The 22,780-nt window shown below is 47.4% G+C and overlaps 1 pseudogene across 1 annotated transcript in view; it reads left to right on the top strand.

Moving 5' to 3' along the window:
• LOC311135289 (ammonium transporter Rh type C 1-like) overlaps nt 1–19,354 on the top strand; it is a 40,223-nt pseudogene extending 20,869 nt beyond the window's left edge. The window contains exons 3-7 of the transcript in view: nt 8,845–8,982; nt 9,166–9,302; nt 9,563–9,667; nt 9,799–9,946; nt 19,289–19,354. The product of the transcript in view is annotated as an ammonium transporter Rh type C 1-like (transcript). The remainder of the gene's footprint in view (nt 1–8,844; nt 8,983–9,165; nt 9,303–9,562; nt 9,668–9,798; nt 9,947–19,288) is intronic.
• The last annotated feature ends 3,426 nt before the right edge of the window (nt 19,355–22,780 follow it).

Genomic DNA, 22,780 nt, shown 5'->3' with positions numbered 1-22,780 from the left:
GCTCAATGGACCTCTCCTCTGTGTCATACCACCGGGACAGGGCGTCTGCCTTACCGTTCTGGGACCCTGGGATGTACGTGATCTTAAAAACAAACCGGGTCAGGAACATGTTCCACCTAGCCTGACGAGGGTTTAATCTCCTAGCTGCCCGGATGTACTCCAGGTTACGGTGGTCAGTCAGAATGAGGAAAGGGTGTTGAGCCCCCTCAAGCCAATGCCTCCACACCTTTAGGGCCTGGACCACGGCTAACAGCTCCCTGTCCCCTACGTCATAATTATGCTCTGCCGGGCTGAGCTTCTTAGAATAGAACGCACAGGGGCGGAGTTTAGGTGGCGTGCCGGACCGTTGCGACAGAACTGCCCCAATACCGGCCTCTGACGCGTCTACCTCAACTTGGAATGGTAAAGCGGGGTCCGGATGCGCCAGCACCGGGGCCGAAGTGAACAGGTTCTTCAGTTTAACAAATGCCCTGTTCGCTTCAGCTGACCACTGCAAACGCACCGGCCCCCCTTCAGCAGGGACGTAATGGGAGCTGCCACCTGTCTAAAGCCCCGGATAAACCTCCGGTAGTAATTAGCAAAACCCAAAAACTGCTGCACCTCTTTTACAGTGGTTGGAGTTTGCCAATTACGCACGGCAGACACACGGTCAACCTCTATCTTCACACCAGACGCGGACAATCGATAACCCAAAAAGGAGATGGACTCCTGGAAAAACAAGCATTTCTCTGCCTTGACATACAGGTCATGCTCCAACAGCCTCCTCAACACTCGGCGCACCAGGGCTACATGCTCGGCTCGTGTAGAAGAGTACACTAGGATGTCGTCGATGTACACTACCACACCCTGCCCATGCATGTCCCTGAAAATCTCGTCCACAAAGGATTGGAAGACTGAAGGAGCATTCATTAACCCGTATGGCATGACGAGATACTCGTAATGACCCGAGGTGGTGCTAAATGCTGTTTTCCATTCATCCCCCTCCCTAATGCGCACCAGATTGTACGCGCTCCTGAGATCCAACTTTGTGAAGAACCGCGCTCCGCGTAACGATTCAGTCATTGTCGCAATCAGAGGAAGAGGATAACTGTACTTAACCGTGATCTGATTGAGACTACGGTAATCAATACACGGGCGCAAACCCCCGTCCTTCTTCTTCACAAAGAAGAAACTCGAGGAAACCGGGGAAGTGGAGGACCGTATGTATCCCTGTTCCAAGGACTCGGCTATGTAAGTCTCCATAGCCGCTGTCTCCTCTTGAGACAGGGGATACACACGGCTCCGCGGAAGTGCCGCTCCTGTTTGGAGATCTATCTATGAGGTGGCAACCGTGTTGCCCTAGTCTTGCTGAACACAAGTGCTAAATCCTCATATTCAGGGGGAATGCGCATTGCGGGCACTTGGTTCGGACTCTCCACCGAGGTCGCCCCTAAGGAAACATCTAGACATCTCCCTACACACTGGGCAGACCACTCCATAAGAGCCCTCTGTTGCCACGCAATGGTAGGATCATGGGCGCTTAACCAGGGAAGCCCCAGCACCACGGGATACGCAGGAGAGTCGATCAGATAAAACTGAATGATCTCCTCATGACCCCCCTGCGTCGTCATCTTAAGTGGTGCTGTGACTTCTCTAATCAACCCCGACCCCAGCGGCCGGCTGTCTAGGGCATGGACAGGGAAGGGGGCTTCCACCGGCCGAAGGGGAATTCCTAACCTAGAACAAAACTCACGATCAACAAAATTCCCAGCTGCGCCTGAATCGACTAGCGCCTTATGCTGGGAATGAGGTGCCACCTGTGGAAATCTCACAGGTATAAACAGGTGACCAACAGAGAGCTCTGGGTAAGTGGGGCGCCTACTCACCTGAAATGACTCCCCAGTGCGTGACCTGTTGTCCCCTCTCCCAGAAGACCCTCCCCAGCACCTAGCCGCAGTGTGCCCTCCACGGCCACAGTTGGTGCAGGGGACGGCCCCCCTCGGGTTCTCTCTCCTCCTCTCCCTAGCGCCAGCACCTCCGAACTCCAGGGCGAACTCCTGTGCACTCCTCTTCCCCTGTCGGAGGTGGAACAGACGCTCCCCCGCCGCCTTCCCCTCAGGTGGATGATCGAACACTGTCCTGAAGCGGCGGGAGAACTCCGCGTAGGTGATGGTGGCGGCGTCTATTCCCCTCCATTCGGCGTTGGCCCACTCCAACGCCTTGCCGGAGAGACAGTAGATGAGGGCGGAGACGCTTTCGTATCCCGAGGGCGCCGGGTGTATGGTGGCCAGGTAGAGTTCCACCTGCAGGAGGAACCCCTGACACCCGGCTGCGGAACCATCATATGCCCTCGGGAGCGAGAGCCGAATGCCACTGGGTTCCGGTGCTGGGAGAGGAGGACTGGCCGATGGTGATGGTAAGGTGTGCGAAGGTGTGGGCACCTCTCCGGTGACCAAACGGCGCAGAGTGTTGGACACCTCGTTCATGGCGACCCCAAGTTGCCGGATCATGGTGTCTTGATCGCTGATCCGTTCCTCCAGCGACTTGGGTGCCGCCGCTGCTCCTGCTGACTCCATAAGGTGTGTTATTCTGTCAGTGTTGATGTGGATGTGGTTGAGGAGTCAGACGCAGGACGCATGGGCTCAGTCAAACAAGACTTTACTGAACTGTATAAACAAAACAAAATAAAGGACCTCAAACAAGGAGGCGAGCGACAACGCAAACACAGTGCGTCACAATAAACAAAGTCCAGAGTACTGCACAGGTGACACCAACGGACAGGCGGAAAATAACACACAAACTCACAAACACAAAGCCGGAAACTTATAGGACACATAATCAGACACAAACGGACACAGGTGCAACAGACAGACCAAACCAATCAAACATCGAAATATCTAACGGTGGTAGCTAGTACTCCGGGGACGACGAACGCCGAAGCCTGCCCGAGCAAGGAGGAGGAGCAGCCTCGGCAGAATCCGTGACACACTCTGTGGTCCATCTCATCCCAAACCATCTCAATTGGGTTGAGGTCGGGTGATTGTGGAGGCCAAGTCATCTGATGCAGCACTCCATCACTCTCCTGCTTGGTCAAATAGCCTTTACACATCCTGGAGGTTTGTTTTGGGTCATTGTCCTGTTGAAAATCAAATGATAGTCCCACTAAGCGCAAACTAGATGGGATGGCATATTGCTGCAGAATGATGTGGTAGCCATGCTGGTTAAGTGTGCCTTGAATTCTAAATAAATCACAGACAGTGTCACCAGTAAAGCACCCCCACACCATCGCACCTCCTCCTCCATGTTTCATGGTGGAAACCACACATGCGGATATCATCCGTTCACCTGCTCTGCGTCTCACAAAGACACGGTGGTTGGAACCAAAAATCTCCAATTTGGACTCATCAGACCAAAGGACATATTTCCACTGGTCTAATGTCCATTGCTCGGGTTTCTTGGCCCAAGCAAGTCTCTTCTTATTATTGGTGTCCTTTAGTAGTGGTTTCTTTGCAGTAATTCGACCATGAAGGCCTGATTCACGCAGTCTCCTCTGAACAGTTGATGTTGAGATTTGTCTGTTACTTGAACTCTGTGAAGCATTTATTTGGGCTGCAATCTGAGGTAATTTATCCTCTGCAGCGGAGGTAACTCTGGGTCTTCCTTTCCTGTGGCGGTCCTCATGAGAGCCAGTTTCATCATAGCGCTTGATGGTTTTTGCGACTGCATTTGAAGAAACGTTCAAGTAATGATGGACTGTCATTTCTCTTTGCTTATTTGAGCTGTTCTTGCCATAATATGGACTTGGTCTTTTACCAAATAGGGCTATCTTCTGTATACCACCCCTACCTTGTCACAACACAACTGATTGGCTCAAACTCATTAAGAAGGAAAGAAATTCCACAAATTAACTTTTAACAAGGCACACCTGTTAATTGAAATGCATTTCAGGTGACTACCTCATGAAGCTGATTGAGAGAATGCCAAGAGTGTGCAAAGCTGTAATTAAGGCAATGGGTGGCTACTGTGAAGAATCTAACTTCTAAAATATATTTAGATTTGTTTTACACTTCTTTGTCCCAGACAGTCCTCTAAGCAGGAGGTAAGCTTGGCTTCTCTTATGGTGTTGAGTAAAGCTTAAACCATGTATTTAGATCGTAGGTAGGTAGTTGTAGTTAGGTATTGTAGGTAGTTTATTTAGGTAGTTATTTAGGTAGTTATTGTAGGTTTCCGTAGGTAATTATTGTAGGTAAGTATTGTTTACGGCGGAGCCCGGCGAAGCACGAGGCTAGCTAGCTAGCGGGTAGCTACCGGTAACGTTTAGCAACGGTGGAGAGTTGTTTCCAATGTTAATGTGCCAGCTAGCCAACGTTTAATTTTTGCTGCGTTATGAAAGGAACTAGACACGGACACGAATTATCTGTTTAGTGTGTTAACACACTACTGGTAGTTTGTTGTAACCAAGTATTGGTGCTAAACTGTGTGTTATTGGATGCTAGCATGCTAGTTAGCTATGGCGTCATAGTTAGGCATCGTGGGCTGTTGTGAGTAGTTACTGTAGGTTAGCATTGTTTTTCGGCAGTGCCGGGTGTAGCACGAAGCTAGCTAGCTAGCCGTTCTTCAAACAAAGTCAACACAGTAGCCATTGCTAGCTAGCCAACACGACCAGCTAACTGTACTGTAGTAGCTAAATACAATATACTTGTGCTAGCTAGCCAACGTCTAATTATTGCTGCGTTATGAAAGGAACTAGACACGGACACGAATGATCTGTTTAGTGTGTTAACACACTATTGGTAGTTTGTTGTAACCAAGTATTGGTGCTAAACTGTGTGTTATTGGATGCTAGCATGCTAGTTAGCTATGGTGTCATAGTTAGGCATCGTGGGCTGTTGTGGGTAGTTACTGTAGGTTGGCATTGTCTTCGGCGGTGCCGGGTGTAGCACGAAGGTAGCTAGCTAGCTGTTTTTCGAACAGAGTCAACACAGTAGCCATTGTGTGCTGTACTGTGGCAGCTAAATACAATATATTTGTGCTAAGCTAGCCATCGTTTAATTATTGCTGCGTTATGAAAGGAACTAGACACGGACACGAATTATCTGCTTAGTGTGTTAACACACTATTGGTGGTTTGTTGTGACCAAGTGTTGGTGCTAAACTGTGTGTTATTGGATGCTAGCATGCTAGTTAGCTATGGTGTCATAGTTAGCTAGCTGAATAAAGTGGGTTGAGTCTATTCCTTTAAACATTGGACCGCTGTGGTTCACAACAATTCTGATTTCTAAAGGTGGAAGTTGGGAGAGTTTTTGTTCGGGTGGTTCAGTGAAACAATTATAGTTTCTGAGGTGGAAGTTTTGGTGAGGGAGGCCCTGCTCTCTCCTCTCCCAGATGTTTAGTTCATTTCATTCCGATCTCCTCTGCATTATTGTAGCCATTTGCTACAGCCTGTCAACTATGCCTCTGCCTATCCCTGTTCTCTCCTCTCTGCACAGGCTACACAAACGCCTCACACCGCGTGGCTGCTGCCTCTCTAACCTGGTGGTCCCTGCACGCACCCCACACCTGGAGTTCCAGGTCTCAGGCAGCCTCTGGAACTGCCGTTCTGCTGCCAACAAAGCTGACTTCATCCCCGCCTATGCTAACCTCCAGTCCCTCGACTTCCTGGCGCTGACGGAAACATGGATTACCACTGAAAACACTGCTACTCCTACTGCTCTCTCCTCGTCTGACCATGTGTTCTCGCATACCCCGAGAGCATCTGGTCAGAGGGGTGGTGGTACAGGAATCCTCATCTCTCCCAAGTGGACATTCTCAATTTTTCCCCTAACCCACCTGTCTATCTCCTCATTTGAATTCCATGCTGTCACAGTCACTAGCCCATTTAAGCTTAATATCCTTGTCATCTATCGCCCTCCAGGTTCCCTTGGAGAGTTCATCAATGAGCTTGACGCCTTGATAAGTTCCTTTCCTGAGGATGGCTCACCCCTCACAGTTTTGGGGGATTTCAACCTCCCTATGTCCACATTTGACTCATTTCTCTCTGCCTCCTTCTTTCCACTCCTCTCCTCTTTTGACCTGACCCTCTCACCGTCCCCCCCTACTCACAAGGCAGGCAATACGCTTGACCTCATCTTTACTAGATGCTGCTCTTCTACTAATCTCACTTCAACTCCCCTCCATGTCTCCGACCACTACTTTGTTTCCTTTTCTCTCTCGCTCTCCTCCAACACTACTCACTCTGCCCCTACACAGATGGTAATGCGCCGCCGCAACCTTCGCTCTCTCTCTCCCACTGCTCTCTCCTCTTCCATCCTATCATCTCTTCCCTCTGCTCAATCCTTCTCCCTCCAATCTCCTGATTCTGCCTCCTCAACCCTCCTCTCCTCCCTTTCTGCATCCTTTGACTCTCTGTGTCCCCTATCCTCCCGGCCGGCTCGGTCCTCCCCTCCAGCTCCGTCGCTTGATGACTCATTGCGAGCTCACAGAACAGAGCTCCGGGCAGCGGAGCGGAAATGGAAGAAAACTAAACTCCCTGCCGACCTGGCATCTTTTCACTCCCTCCTCTCTACATTTTCTTCATCTGTTTCTGCTGCTAAGGCCACTTTCTACCACTCTAAATTCCAAGCATCTGCCTCTAACCCTAGGAAGATCTTTGCCACATTTTCCTCCCTCCTGAATCCTCCCCCCCCCCCCCCCCCCCTCCTCTCTCTCTGTGGATGACTTCGTCAACCACTTTGAAAAGAAGGTTGACGACATCCGATCCTCGTTTGTTAAGTCTAATGACACTGCTGGTCCTACTCACACTGCCCTACCCTATGCTTTGACTTCTTTCTCCCCTCTCTCTCCAGATAAAATCCTGCGACTTGTGACTGCAGGCCGCCCAACAACCTGCCCGCTTGACCCCATCCCCTCCTCTCTTCTCCAGACCATCTCCGGTGACCTTCTCCCCTACCTCACCTCGCTGATCAACTCATCCTTGACCGCTGGCCATGTCCCTTCCGTCTTCAAGAGAGCGAGAGTTGCTCCCCTTCTCAAAAAACCAACACTCGATCCCACTGATGTCAACAACTACAGACCAGTATCCCTTCTTTCTTTTCTTTCCAAAACTATTGAGCGTGCCGTCTTTGGCCAACTCTCTTGCTATCTCTCTCAGAATGACCTTCTTGATCCAAACCAGTCAGGTTTCAGGACTGGTCATTCAACTGAGACTGCTCTTCTCTGTGTCACGGAGGCTCTCCGCACTGCTAAAGCTAACTCTCTCTCCTCTGCTCTTGTCCTTCTAGACCTGTCTGCTGCCTTTGATACTGTGAACCATCAGATCCTCCTCTCCACCCTCTCCGAGCTGGGCATCTCCGGCGCGGCTCACTCCTGGATTGCGTCCTACCTGACCGGTCGCTCCTACCAAGTGGCGTGGCGAGAAGCTGTCTCCGCACCACGTGCTCTCACCACTGGTGTTCCCCAGGGCTCAGTTCTAGGCCCTCTCCTTTTCTCCCTATACACCAAGTCACTTGGCTCTGTCATATCCTCACATGGCCTCTCCTATCATTGCTACGCTGACGATACACAACTAATCTTCTCCTTTCCCCCTTCTGATAACCAGGTGGCGAATCGCATCTCTGCATGTCTGGCAGACATATCAGTATGGATGACGGATCACCACCTCAAGCTGAACCCTGGCAAGACGGAGCTGCTCTTCCTCCCGGGGAAGGACTGCCCGTTCCATGATCTCGCCATCACGGTTGACAACTCCGTTGTGTCCTCCTCCCAGAGTGCGAAGAGCCTTGGCGTGACCCTGGACAACACCCTGTCGTTCTCCGCTAACATCAAGGCGGTGACCCGCTCCTGCAGGTTCATGCTCTACAACATTCGGAGAGTACGACCCTGCCTTACACAGGAAGCGGCACAGGTCCTAATCCAGGCACTTGTCATCTCCCGTCTGGATTACTGCAACTCGCTGTTGGCTGGCCTCCCTGCCTGTGCCATTAAACCCCTACAACTCATCCAGAATGCCGCAGCCCGTCTGGTGTTCAACCTTCCCAAGTTCTCTCACGTCACCCCCCTCCTCCGCACACTCCACTGGCTTCCAGTTGAAGCTCGCATCCGTTACAAGACCATGGTGCTTGCCTATGGAGCAGCGAGGGGAACGGCACCTCTGTACCTTCGGGCTCTGATCAGTCCCTACACCCAAACGAGGGCATTGCGTTCATCCACCTCTGGCCTGCTGGCTCCCCTTCCTCTGCGGAAGCATAGTTCCCGCTCAGCCCAGTCAAAACTGTTCGCTGCTCTGGCACCCCAATGGTGGAACAAGCTCCCTCACGACGCCAGGACAGCGGAGTCACTCACCACCTTCCGGAGACATTTGAAACCCCACCTCTTTAAGGAATACCTGGGATAGGATAAAGTAATCCTTCTACCCCCCCCCCCAAAAAAAAATTGTAAAGTGGTTATCCCACTGGCTATAGGGCAAATGCACCAATTTGTGAGTCGCTCTGGATAAGAGTGTCTGCTAAATGACGTAAATGTGCCCTTGAGCAAGGCACTTAACCCTAATTGCTCCTGTAAGTCGCTCTGGTTAAGAGCGTCTGCTAAATGACCAAAATGTAAATGTAAAAATGTACATGATTCCATATGTGTTATTTCATAGTTTTGATGTCTTCACTATTATTCTACAATGTAGAAAATAGTAAAAAATAAAGAACCCCTGGAATGAGTAGGTGTGTCCAAACTTTTCACTGGTACTGTACATTAGCCTGGTTCCAGATCTGTTTGTGCTGTCCTGCCAACTCCTATGGTCATTGGAGTATGGTCATACCCACTTCCTCATTATCTCCACTCAAGCCACTGGCCAATTTCTGTTCCTGTGTTCCAGGTTCACATCCAGAACGCCACACTGGCTGGGGGCGTTGCCGTGGGAATGGCAGCAGAGTTCATGCTAATGCCTTATGGGTCTCAGATCGTAGGGTTCTGCTGTGGCATCATCTCCACCCTGGGCTATATCTACATCACGGTAATGTAGAATATGGAGTCACATCAGTTTTATTCATGAGTTTTTGATCTGCAACATTTCACAAAATGTGCTTACTGAATGCAGTGAAGGCTAGTACAGTAGTGACAAGTAAGTTGCTTATGACTAGGCAACTCCTATTTGATTAGTGGGCATGTAGCTAGCTATGTGTCTCTGTCCCCTCAGCCGTTCATGGAGAAGTATCTGAAGATCCATGACACGTGTGGCATCCACAACCTCCACGCCATGCCTGGGGTCATAGGGGGCATCGTGGGCGCCATCACTGCTACAGCCGCCAGTGAAGTGGTCTATGGCAAGGAGGGGTGAGTTCACACGTTACAACCGTATGCCCAACCAATGGCCTGTTATTATTTCAATCTGCACCAGTTTTAGGCCTAATTGGCAGCTTTAACGTGATGAACTCATCTAATGTCATTATTATGCACATGCAGTAGTGGCACAGCAGCTGGGCAACAAGAATACTGCGGCAATAAAAAGAAAGTCTGCTCAGTTGTTGCCGCTTCCAAATGTGATATTTTCCTTTGACTTACTGATATAGAGTAACAATCTTGTTTTTAAATAGGTTGATAAACACGTTTGACTTTACGGGGGAATGGAAAGACATGGTGCCGACCCGGCAGGGAGGACACCAGGCAGCAGGGCTCTGTGTGTGTGTGTGCGTGCATGCGTGTTTTAATGAGAACAGGTTACAAGATAGCTGCCAAGTTACTGTTATATTGTAGTATTGTGTGGCTGTGGTGGTGTTTTTGAATAATTGCTACATGTACTCAATCGTGTACTCAATGTTGGTGAGAAGAGGATGTTGTGTTTGTACCTAGGCTGTATCCTGAGGTTACCTATCTGGGGGGATGCTCCTGATGACATTTGCTTTCAAGATGAGATCTACTGGGATTTGAGATACTGTACTAAACCATTAAAGACTAAATGCATTAATATCATGAAGACTGTGAAGTCATTTTGGAACTATCTTTCTGAAGGTGATTTCTTAGCTTTTTTTAGTTGAGAGAATTTTAATCAAAATAATTGTACACCTTTTGTTTTAATTGATTTGTGTCATTGTTAAAGGGATTTGTATGTTTTTGTCACCCCTGTCACCTAAAAAACAGTGTTTCCCTCGTACTGTCACGTCCTACATGGAATGGTCAATACCAGTATTTAGTTATTAACTTGTATCCAGTCCAAGGAGGGTTGATATTGTTATGTCTAAATGGTCTTTGGTTTGAAGAGGCTGAGGAAGGATATGGCAGTGGAAACTATGTTTACCTCTTCTTTTACATGCTGTTGGAAGTTATGTTCAGATGGTGACTGAAACAAATATATACAAAACTACAAACAGGCATTACCAAGCTAAAGATACAAAACGAAAGGCCTCATAGTGTCACGACTTCCTCCGAAGCTGCCTCCTCTCCTTGTTCGGGCAGGCTTCGGCATTTGTCACCGGCCTTCTAGCCACTGCCGCTCCTCTTTTCGTTTTGTCTTGTTTTTCACACACACCTGGTTCATATCCCCTCATCAGTCTCTGTATAAGTATTCCCTCTGCTCCCCATGTCTTTGTGTGTTATTGATTCCATGTGGAGGTGTCGCTAGCTTGGTTGAGCATGATGTACTTTTATCGCCGGGATATTCACCTGTGTGTTTTTGTTTTCCCAGTACGCATTGAAGGCGCACTGTATTTGGTTTACGCATTGCTGCTAACTGCTGTATTGGACGAATAAACCATATTCTGTGATTCACACCTCCAGCGCCTGACTCCGTCCGAATCACCCGCTACAGAATAACACATCAGCAGGAGCGGGGAATATGCCTGGAGTCTTTGAGCGGGTCTGGGAGCATTCCAATATATTAGCCAGCTTGGGCGAAGCGATGGATTGGGTTCTCCAGGCCTTCCAGCGCCTGGAGAGGAGAGGACCCGACCCTGCGGAACCAGCTGAGCGACCGGATCCAGCCATCCACATACCAGCACCCAGTGGTATTCACCTTTCTCGACCGAGGGAATACGATGGGACAGCTGCCCGCTGCCAGGGTTTCCTCCTGCAGCTGGACCTCTATTTCAACACCATCAACCCTGCTCCATCGGATCGGGAGAAGGTGTCCGCCCTCGTCTCCTGCCTCTCGGGGAAAGCCCTGGAGTGGGTCAACGCGGTCTGGAGTGAAGGAGGAGATGTGTTGGACAACTACAGAGAGTTCGCTAGCCTCTTCCGGGCAGTCTTTGATCATCCCCCCGAAGGAAGAGAGGCGGGCGAGCGTCTGTACCATCTGAGGCAGGGGACAAGGACCACGCAAGACTTTGCCCTGGAGTTTAGAACTCTAGCGGCTGGGACCGGATGGAACGAGCGGTGCCTCATCGACCAATTCCGATGCAGCCTGCATGAGGATGTCCGAAGGAAGCTAGCCTGCGGGGATACCACTCTGACCTTCGACCAACTGGTTGGACAACCTGCTGGCTTCGAGAGGACGTCCTGGAAGGGGCCTGCCCGTTTCACCCCCCCCCCCCCCTCCCTCACCCCGGCTCACGTTCCGATGGAGCTGGGTGGTGCAGCGGTCCAGAAGAACAGAGGACGACAGATCCAGTGTCACTCTTGTCGCAGAAGAGGACATTCTGCTGCACGATGTCGTCAGAGTTCTTCTGGTTCTGGAGGCGGCAGACAGGGCACTCTCACGTCACCCCAGGGAGTACAAATCCACATTCGTTCAGAGCCCTCTGCTGCACAGTTAACCATCCACGTCCACTTCCCTGATTACACGGTAGGTCACCAGTGTAAGGCGCTAGTAGATTCAGGCGAAGCTGGGAACTTTATGGACAGGTATTTAGCTCTTAGTCTACATATTACATTGGTTCCCCTGTCCATTCCATTGCCCATCAAAGCACTTGACAGTCGACCATTAGGGTAAGGTTTTGTTAGGGAGGTTACAGCACCAGTCACTATGATTACACAGGAGACCCTTAAGGAGCAAATCACCTTTCATATTCTTGAGTCCCCTGATTTCCCTGTTGTGTTGGGCCTTCCCTGGCTAGCACTACACGACCCCACCTTTTAATGGCCGCAGAGGGTTCTCACGGGGTGGTCGCGAGAGTGTCAGGGTTGGTGTCTAGCTGTTTCCGTTGGTGCGACCACAGTGGAAAGTCTAGACAATGTTTCCACCGTGCGCATCCCCCCCGAATACCTTGATTTGGCGCACACTTTTTCCAGAATGCAGGCGACCAAATTATCACCCCATCGGGCGATGGGATTGCGCGATATACCTCCGGTTAGACGCTGTGCCTCCCAGGAGTCATGTACAGTGAGGGAAAAAAGTATTTGATCCCCTGCTGATTTTGTACGTTTGCCCACTGACAAAAACATGATCAGTCTATACTTTTAATGGTAGGTTTATTTGAACAGTGAGAGAAAAATCTAGAAAAACGCATGTCAAAAATGTTATAAATTGATTTGCATTTTAATGAGGGAAATAAGTATTTGACCCCTCTGCAAAACATGACTTAGTACTTGGTGGCAAAACCCTTGTTGGCAATCACAGAGGTCAGACGTTTCTTGTAGTTGGCCACCAGATTTGCACACATCTCAGGAGGGATTTTTGTTCCACTCCTCTTTGCAGATCTTCTCCAAATCATTAAGGTTTCGAGGCTGAGGTTTGGCAACTTGAACCTTCAGCTCCCTCCACAGATTTTCTATGGGATTAAGGTCTAGAGACTGGCTAGGCCACTCCAGGACCTTAATGTGCTTCTTCTTAAGCCACTCCTTTGTTGCCTTGGCCGTGTGTTTTGGGTCATTGTCATGCTGGAATACCCATCCACGACCCATTTTCAATTCCCTGGCTGAGGGAAGGAGGCCATCACCCAAGATTTGACGGTACATGGCCCCGTCCATCGTCCCTTTGATGCAGTGAAGTTGTCCTGTCCCCTTAGCAGAAAAACACCCCAAAGCATAATGTTTCCACCTCCATGTTTGACGGTGGGGATGGTGTTCTTGGGGTCATAGGCAGCATTCCTCCTCCTCCAAACACGGCGAGTTGAGTTGATGCCAAAGAGCTCGATTTCGGTTTCATCTGACCACAACACTTTCACCTAGTTCTCCTCTGAATCATTCAGATGTTCATTGGCAAACTTCAGACGGCCCTGTATATGTGCTTTCTTGAGCAGGGGGACCTTGCGGGTGCTGCATGATTTCAGTCCTTCACGGCGTGGTGTGTTACCAATTATTTTCTTGGTGACTATGGTCCCAGCTACCTTGAGATCATTGACAAGATCCTCCCGTGTAGTTCTGGGCTGATTCCTCACCGTTCTCATGATCATTGCAACTCCACGAGGTGAGATCTTGCATGGAACCCCAGGCCGAGGGAGATTGACTGTTCTTTTGTGTTTCTTCCATTTGCGAATAATCGCACCAACTGTTGTCACTTTCTCACCAAGCTGCTTGGCGATGGTCTTGTAGCCCATTCCAGCCTTGTGTAGGTCTACAATCTTGTCCCTGACATCCTTGGAGAGCTCTTTGGTCTTGGACATGGTGGAGAGTTTGGAATCTGATTGATTGATTGCTTCTGTGGACAGGTGTCTTTTATACAGGTAACAAGCTGAGATTAGGAGCACTCCCTTTAAGAGTGTGCTCCTAATCTCAGCTCGTTACCTGTATAAAAGACACCTGGGAGCCAGAAATCTTTCTGATTGAGAGGGGGTCAAATACTTATTTCCCTCATTAAAATGCAAATCAATTTATAACATTTTTGACATGCGTTTTTCTGGATTGTTTTGTTGTTATTCTGTCTCTCACTGTTTAAATAAACCTACCATTAAAATTATAGACTGATCATTTCTTTGTCAGTGGGAAAACGTACAAAATCAGCAAGGGATCAAATACTTTTTTTAGCGTACATTAAGAACGTGAAGGCAGACGCACTGTCATGGCTGTACGACACAGAGGAGAGGCACATTGACAACACATTGAGGCACATGGACGGTGGACGCGGACATAGAGCGGGCGTTACGCACAGAGCCATCTCCACCTCAGTGCCCAGCTGGGCTTTGGTACATGCAGTCTAGTGTCTGTGATCATCTTATCTATTGGGCACACACGTCTCCCTCCTCTCTTCACCCAGGCATCGTCCGTACAGTGCGCTGCCTGACCGGGAAGTACTGGTGGCCTGCCTTGGCTAAGGACGTGAGGGTGTATGTCTCCTCCTGCTCGGTGTGCGCCCAGAGTAAGGCACCTAGGCACCTTCCAGCGGGTAAGTTACATCCCTTACCAGTTCCACAACGGCCATGGTCCCATTTATCGATCGATTTTCCTAACTGATCTTCCCCTCTCTCAGGGTAACACCACCATCCTGGTCGTTGTGGATCGCTTCTCTAAAGCCTGCCGCCTCCTTCTTCTGCCCGGTCTCCCCACGGCCCTGCAAACTGCAGAAGCCCTGTTTACTCATGTCTTCTGACACTACGCGGTGCCAGAGGACATAGTGTCTGACCGGGGTCCCCAGTTTACGTCTAGGGTCTGGAAGGCGTTCATGGAACATCTGGGGGTCTCGGTCAGCCTTACCTCTGGGTTTCACCCCGAATCTAATGGGCAGGTAGAACAGGTGAATCAGGATGTGGGTAGGTTCCTGCAGTCCTATTGCCAGTACTGGCCGTGGGAGTGGTCGGTGTTCTTGCCATGGGCCGAATATGCTCAGAACTCTCTCCCCCACTCCTCCACTAACCTGTCACCATTTCAATGTGTTTTAGGGTATTAGCCGGTCCTGGCACCGTGGCATTAGAGCCAGACTGAAGCTCCTGCGGTGGCCGACTGGTTTCGGCACACGGAGGAGACGTGGAATGTCGCCCACGTCCACCTCCAGCGCGCCGTGCGTCACCAGAAGGCCAATGCTGACCGCCACCGCAGTGAGGCCCCGCTCTTTGTACCGGGTCATCGGGTCTGGCTCTAGACCCGAAACCTGCCCCTCCACCTGCCCTGCCGGAAGCTGAGGCCACGGTTTGTGGGGCCGTTCAAAGTCCTGAGGAGAGTGAACAAGGTTACGTATAGGTTGCTGCTCCCTCCTGATTACCGTATTAACCCCTCGTTTCACGTGTCTCTCCTCAGGCCGGTGGTGGCTGGTCCGCTCCAGGAGTCTGAGGTGCGGGAGGTCCCTCCGCCCCCTCTGGACATCAAGGGGGCCCTGGCGTACTCTGTCCGTTCCATTCTGGATTTGAGGTGTCGGGTGGGGGGCCTTCAGTACCTCGTGGAGTGGGAGGGGTACGGTCCGGAGGAGCAGTGCTGGGTCCCGGCGAAGGATGTCCTCGATCCCTCCCTGTTGCGGGATTTCCACCGTCGCCATTCCGGATCGCCCTGCTCCACGTCCTCCTGGCTGTTCCCGAGGCCGGTGTCGGCGCGCTGCTGGAGCTGCGCTTCAAGGGGGGGGTACTGTCACGACTTCCTCCGAAGCTGCCTCCTCTCCTTGTTCGGGCAGGCTTCGGCGTTCGTCGTCACCGGCCTTCTAGCCACTGCCGCTCCTCTTTTCATCATTCCATTTGTTTTGTCTTGTTTTTCACACACACCTGATTCATATCCCCTCATCAGTCTCTGTATAAGTATTCCCTCTGCTCCTCATGTCTTTGTGTGTTATTGTTTCCATGTGGAGGTGTCGCTGGCTCGGTTGAGCATTATGTACTTTTATCGTCGGGATATTCACCCGTGTGTTTTTATTTTCCCAGTACGCACTGTATTTGGTTTACGCATTGCTGCTAACTGCTGTATTGGACGAATAAACCATACTCTGTGATTCACACCTCCTGCGCCTGAGTCCGTCCGAATCACCTGCTACACATAGCCACTAACCAAACCAGCAGCCTCATGGCTCTGCAAGCTGGTATTTTGACTGATGGTCCCCTTAATTAATTATTCTGTGGATTTTTTATGGCGGTTGGCAACCAACTTTAAGGTGCATTACCGCCACCAACTGGACTGGAGTGTGGACCAGAGTCAGGGAAGGTCTAAATCCTACCCAATATTCTCGTCTCCCTAAGCAAACAAAATACATAATTAAATACTACACCCCCAGAAGATTCCGTCAGCTCCTCAAATATAATAACAATCGCTCCCTTTCCCAACCATATTTCTGGCACTGAAATAGAATGCGTTCCATTGTCTCCATCTCCTCCTGACAATGATCACACCTCCCAGTCGGATGTTTCCGAATACAACAGGTGTAGACCTTACCGTGAAATGCTTACTTACAAGCCCTTAACTCTATTTTCTTAAAACTGCAATGTTGGTTAAGAAAATATTTACTAAATAAACTAAAGTAAAAATACATGCATGATATGTCAGTGCTATCGGACTATAGCTTGAAGGACTAGTAGGGTCTTTCCCTGGTTTCTGTATCGACACCACTACAGCCTGCTTCCAACTTCCAGGCAGTTTCCCTTCCTGCCACACCTTATTGTAAAGGCCCAATCATTTCTGAGGTGAGCCATCATGATGTAACACATCTCATCCTTCCCAGGAGATGCTACCCCAGCTTTAGCTAATGCTCTCTTCATCTCAGTCAACGTAAAAGGTGCATTCAATGCATCCCACACCATCTCGCTCTGATCCAGGACCCCCGGATGTTCTTCTCTGACACGCTCTCTCCCACGCTGTCCCTCTTCTGTCAGATTATTTGAGCTGTGCAGCTTCACAAATGCCTGGGCTAACATCGCTGCCTTCTCCATATCTCTCACTGCAACAATCTCCCCACTTTTCAGCACAAGGAGATCCCAACCTCTTCTGACCCCACTCATCCTCTTAATCATCCCCCATACCTCTCCCACAGGAGTGGTCCTGCCTATGTTTCCATAGAACCGGCGCCAACACTCCCTGATCCCCTTAATTGGCAGCACCTGTCGCTATCAAGGCTTGGCAGCACGGCACCTGGACCTGGTTGTTGCTGCTGCCACCCTGGGGATGGAGTGTGGAAGTGTAGTATGTTGTGTCTACTTACTGTATGCTCCTGAGACTACCTAATCCATTCCATATCACCTCCCCAACCAAATTTTTTTTTCAAAACTATGTTGCTGTTTCCTGCAATTCTACACATTTTGCCATGAGGCTGAGATAAAATGTTGCTGTTTCAAAGCAAATTTCCTGTAATTCTAAACATTCAGCCATGGCTTATGACGTGTTCATATGCTATATTTTTTGGGGGGAGGCTGCAGGGTGTGTGGTACGCCAGTGTGTGTGTGTGAGTGTGTATGTGTGTGTTGGATAGGCTATGTGCTCTCTCTAAATGTATTTTTTCTGTGTTGATATGGATGGTCCATAGCTCTGGACGGGTGCTTTCTGAAAGCGACCTTGAAGTTATACCGTAGTTGTTGTGCTTGGCCTGAAAATTAAAAGAATTTGCTGTGTGTGAGAGGAGGGTTTTGACAATTTAGGAGGTATCTGTCTATTTGATGTAAAACAATATAGAAAAAGAACAGGAACCAACTTTCAATTCCGTTTAAGTGAAGTAATTTTAAAAATAGAAAGAGTGTACTGGTCTGAATTTATGAATAGTCAGGCCTTGACATAATGAAACCATGTTGGAGAAGCTGTGTAGCCTATATATTTACTTGAATTCGATGGTTGACGTTTAAATATGTGTTTAGTGGCTGTATCAGTTTCACTCATAAAGGTTGTAACCTTAAGGTAATCTTTGTCATTCACAGAACGGAATCAAATTTCTCTTTGGAATAGGTAGAACTGACGCTAGTGCCTGATGTCATATCCTTCCTACACTCCCAACTGATGGTCCCATCCTACACTTACTCCTGCTGGACAGAAACCAGTCATCTCCTCCTCACCACTCTATACTGTTCTGTTCATGGAATTTATAGTAATTTGTACCACTTTAGATGGAATCACAACAAGAACTCCCAAGAAATACTGATACTTGTTATCTTTGTTTAATGAAATCACATTGTAACCACATGTAAGCTGTTTGTTTAAAATACTTTATTTTATTTCTGGTAGATTCTAATATGTACGTTATGTGAAAAAAATAAAAAAATAATGTATGCACTCACTAACTGTAAGTCGCTCTGGATAAGAGCGTCTGCTAAATGACTAAAATGTAAATGTAATAAAGCATTTTATTAAATATACCCATTTGTACAACCTCATCACTAGAAGTGTTTAATGAGACTATTATTGTCGTCTAGTAGGTCTACAATAATCTGCTATTGTGTGTGTGTTTGTCTGTTGGATACTATGTTTATGTTTTTTGAACCACTCCAAACAAGAAGTTCCCTCACAGGAAAAATAAAGTTATTCTATCTATGATTTCATTTAGCATGTCTTCTGCTTTGTTGAAAACATTGAGAACTTTTACATTGAGAATGTGAAGGCAACTGTATGTCACTCAGTTGTGTATTTGAAGTATCTTTATGTTTAAAAAACTGTGATTTGTTTTAAAGAATTTAAGTTATATACCACAAATATGGATATTTGTACTGTTACGGAACCGACTAGACAGCCTACTGTTAACACTCTACTCGCTAAGTCTAGGGGCTCTAGGCTTGCCTAATGGTTCTGTAACCTGAATGAATTTGTGCATAAACGTGAGAAGTAAGCGTAGGCGACCAGGTGTTGATGTAAATGTGCCCAGGGAGATAGCAACATAACCTTAGGTCCAGGGTCAGCTCTGTCTTGACTTTGGGTCGGCGAGCCCAAGCGGATTATTATGTTCAGGTGGTGAAGGAAACAAATATATACAAAAAGGAAACTACAAACAGGCATGCCCAACTAAAGATTCACAACCAAAACTAACTGTTACGGAACCGACTAGTTACCTATCTGGGGGGATGCTCCTGATGACATCTGCTTCGATGATGAGATCTACCGGGATGTGAGATACTGTACTAAACCATTAAAAACTAAATGCAATAATATCATGAAGACAGTGAAGTCATTTTGGAACACATTTTCTGAAGGTGATTTCTTAGCTTTTTTTAGTTGAGAAACTTTGAATAAAGATAATTGTACACCTTTTGTTTTTATTGATTTGTGTCATTGTTAAAGGGAAGTGTATGTTTTTGTCACCCCTGTCACTGAGAAACAAGTGTTTCCCTCATACTGTCACGTCCTACATGGAATGGTCATCACCAGTAATTACAGTAGCTATTAGCTTGTTTCCAGTCCAAGAAGGGTTACTTATTGTTATGTCTAAATGGTCTTTGGTTTGAAGTGGCTGAGGAAGGGTATGGCAGTGGAAACTGTTTACCTCTTCTTTTACATGCTATTGGAAGTTGTAATAAAAATGTTTCTATGATGATGATGATGATGATGATTTCTGCCCTCAGTTACCTGAGGATGAAGAGAACAATCCACCTACCGTGGAGTACATCAACCACATGCCGTGTAAGTAGCAGATTTGTGCAACAGTGTGATCATGGAGATTGGATTGTAAGGCTTTCATTTCTTACACCTCATGGTAAGACATGAGAAATGCCTTTGTACTCATAAGATGTGTTATATCAAGTATCCTCAAGATGGTAGCAGACCACTGTGCTATATGCAGTGTATGCCCTCCGCTAGTGCAAACAATCCATGTTTGGGCCTACACAATACGGTAACGATTGCCTCAAATGAGTGGAGACAGCATGGCACCATCACCCTTGCCTTGTTCTTTCCGAGTTTTTGAAATGCTGAATTGGAAAGGCGTGTATGTGTGCGTGTGTGTGCAGTGACTTACCACATTTTCGTGAGGCCCCCCCTCAAGGTCCCAGCAAGGCCCTTTTTTAGGAAAACAGCTCATTTCCTGCAATTCTACACAAGCTTGTGGCCCCCCCCCCGAACTGTGTGGGTGTATGGTATACCAAATGTGTGTGTGTGTGTGTGTATTGGATAGGCTATGTGCTCTCTCTTTAAGGTCATCTGTTCTGTGTTTATAGCGGTGTTCCATAGCTCTGGACGGGAGCTTTCTGAAAGTGACCTTGAAATACAGTAGCTGTTGCGCTTGGCCTGAAAACATAAAGCATTTGCTGTGTGTGAGAGAAGGATTTTGCCTATTTAGGAGGTATCAATCTATTTGATGTAAAACAATATTTAAAAAAGAACAGGAACCAACTTTCAATTCCATTTAAGTGAAGCAATTAGAAAATAGAAAGAGTGTACTGGTCAGAATTTATGAATAAACTGGCTGGCTGGGTCAGGCCTTGATATGATGAAACCACATTGGAGAGGCTGTGTAGCCTATATATTTACTTGAATTCGATGGTTGACGTTTAAATAATTTTAAATGGTTGACGTTCAGCACTGTAAATATGTGTTTAGGGGCTGTATCAGTTTCACACATGAAGGTTACATTAAGGTTACAACCTTTGTCTTTCACAGAATGGAATCAAATTTCTCTTTGGAACAGAGTCAGAACTGACGCTAGAGCCTGATGTCATCTCCCACCTACACTTTCAACTGATGGTCCTATCCTACACTGACTCCTGCTGGACTGAAACCAGTCCTCTCCTCCTCACCACTCTGTATACTGTTCTGTTCATGGAGTTAATAGTACATTTTTACTACTTGCTTTAATGAAATCACACTGTAACCACACGTAAACTGGATTTTATAGCTATGCAGGAATCCCTTGCTGATTTAAAACGTGCTTAATATTGGCAAAACGAAATACAGTGAGGGAAAAAAGTATTTGATCCCCTGCTGATTTTGTATGTTTGCCCACTGACAAAGAAATTATCAGTCTATAATTTTAATGGTAGGTTTATTTGAACAGTGAGAGACAGAATAACAACAAAACAATCCAGAAAAACGCATGTCAAAAATGTTATAAAATGATTTGCATTTTAATGAGGGAAATAAGTATTTGACCCCCTCTCAATCAGAAAGATTTCTGGCTCCCAGGTGTCTTTTATACAGGTAACGAGCTGAGATTAGGAGCACACTCTTAAAGGGAGTGCTCCTAATCTCAGCTTGTTACCTGTATAAAAGACACCTGTCCACAGAAGCAATCAATCAATCAGATTCCAAACTCTCCACCATGGCCAAGACCAAAGAGCTCTCCAAGGATGTCAGGGACAAGATTGTAGACCTTCACAAGGCTGGAATGGGCTACAAGACCATAGCCAAGCAGCTTGGTGAGAAGGTGACAACAGTTGGTGCGATTATTCGCAAATGGAAGAAACACAAAATAACTGTCAATCTCCCTCGGCCTGGGGCTCCATGCAAGATCTCACCTCGTGGAATTGTAATGATCATGAGAACGGTGAGGAATCAGCCCAGAACTACACGGGAGAATCTTGTCAATGATCTCAAGGCAGCTGGGACCATAGTCACAAAGAAAACAATTGGTAACACACTACGCCGTGAAGGACTGAAATCCTGCAGCGCCCGCAAGGTCCCCCTGCTCAAGAAAGCACATATACAGGGTCGTCTGAAGTTTGCCAATGAACATCTGAATGATTCAGAGGAGAACTGGGTGAAAGTGTTGTGGTCAGATGAGACCAAAATCGAGCTCTTTGGCATCAACTCAACTCACCGTGTTTGGAGGAGGAGGAATGCTGCTTATGACCCCAAGAACACCATCCCCACCGTCAAACATGGAGGTGGAAACATTATGCTTTGGGGGTGTTTTTCTGCTAAGAGGACAGTACAACTTCACCGCATCAAAGGGACGATGGACGGGGCCATGTACCGTCAAATCTTGGGTGAGAACCTCCTTCCCTCAGCCAGGGCATTGAAAATGGGTCGTGGATGTGTATTCCAGCATGACAATGACCCAAAACACACAGCCAAGGCAACAAATGAGTGGCTCAAGAAGAAGCACATTAAGGTCCTGGAGTGGCCTAGCCAGTCTCCAGACCTTAATCCCATAGAAAATCTGTGGAGGGAGCTGAAGGTTCAAGTTGCCAAACGTCAGCCTCGAAACCTTAATGACTTGGAGAAGATCTGCAAAGAGGAGTGTCTTTGTCAGTGGGCAAACGTACAAAATCAGCAAGGGATCAAATACTTTTTTCCCTCACTGTACATGTAGTTTTCAAACTCTCTAAAGAATGTTTCAGATGAACTACATGTTCACTCATTAGATGGTTCTACAATAAATGTTCCCGCATGTACACTACCAGTCAAAAGTTTTAGAACACCTACTCATTCAAGGGTTTTTCTTTATTTGTACTATTTTCAACATTGTGTAATAATAGTGAAGATATCAAAACTATGAAATAACACATATCATGGGTGGCTATTTGAAGAATCTCAAATATAAAATATATTTTGATTTGTTTAACACGTTTTTGGTTACTACATGATTCCATATGTGTTATTTCATAGTTTTGATGTCTTCACTATTATTCTACAATGTAGAAAATAGTAAAAATAAAGAAAATCCCTTGAATGAGTAGGTGTTCTAAAACTTTTGACCGGTAGTGTAAATGCTACGGCATTTGGATTGATATAAATTTGACGTTTAAAAAACATATAGATGAGCTGGTTAAGAAGCTAAGATTAAAGTTGGCTTTTTCTACAGAAACAGATTGTGCCTTTCTCTAAGCAGTAGGAAGCAAATTATTCAGTCAACCTTTTAATCTGTTCTTGATTACGGTGATATTATTTATTAAAGTGCAGCTGCTATTACTCTTAAACCTTTGGATGCCATCTACCTTAGTGCCCTTTGTTTTGTTACAGGTGACAGTTTTGATACTCATCACTACATCCTGTATCAAAAGGTTGGCTGGACTTCGCTAAAGACCGTAGATCTCTACATTACTCCTTTTTTTTTTTTTACAAGGTCCTACTTCATAAACTTCTGTCTTATCAAACTTTGCTGTTGAAGTATACACCTG

Source organism: Coregonus lavaretus, assembly GCF_964263955.1.
Source record: "Coregonus lavaretus genome assembly, chromosome: 9".
Classification (NCBI taxonomy): domain Eukaryota; kingdom Metazoa; phylum Chordata; class Actinopteri; order Salmoniformes; family Salmonidae; genus Coregonus; species Coregonus lavaretus.
Note: the sequence above shows the minus strand (reverse complement) of the source record. Positions and strands in the feature narration are given on the sequence as shown.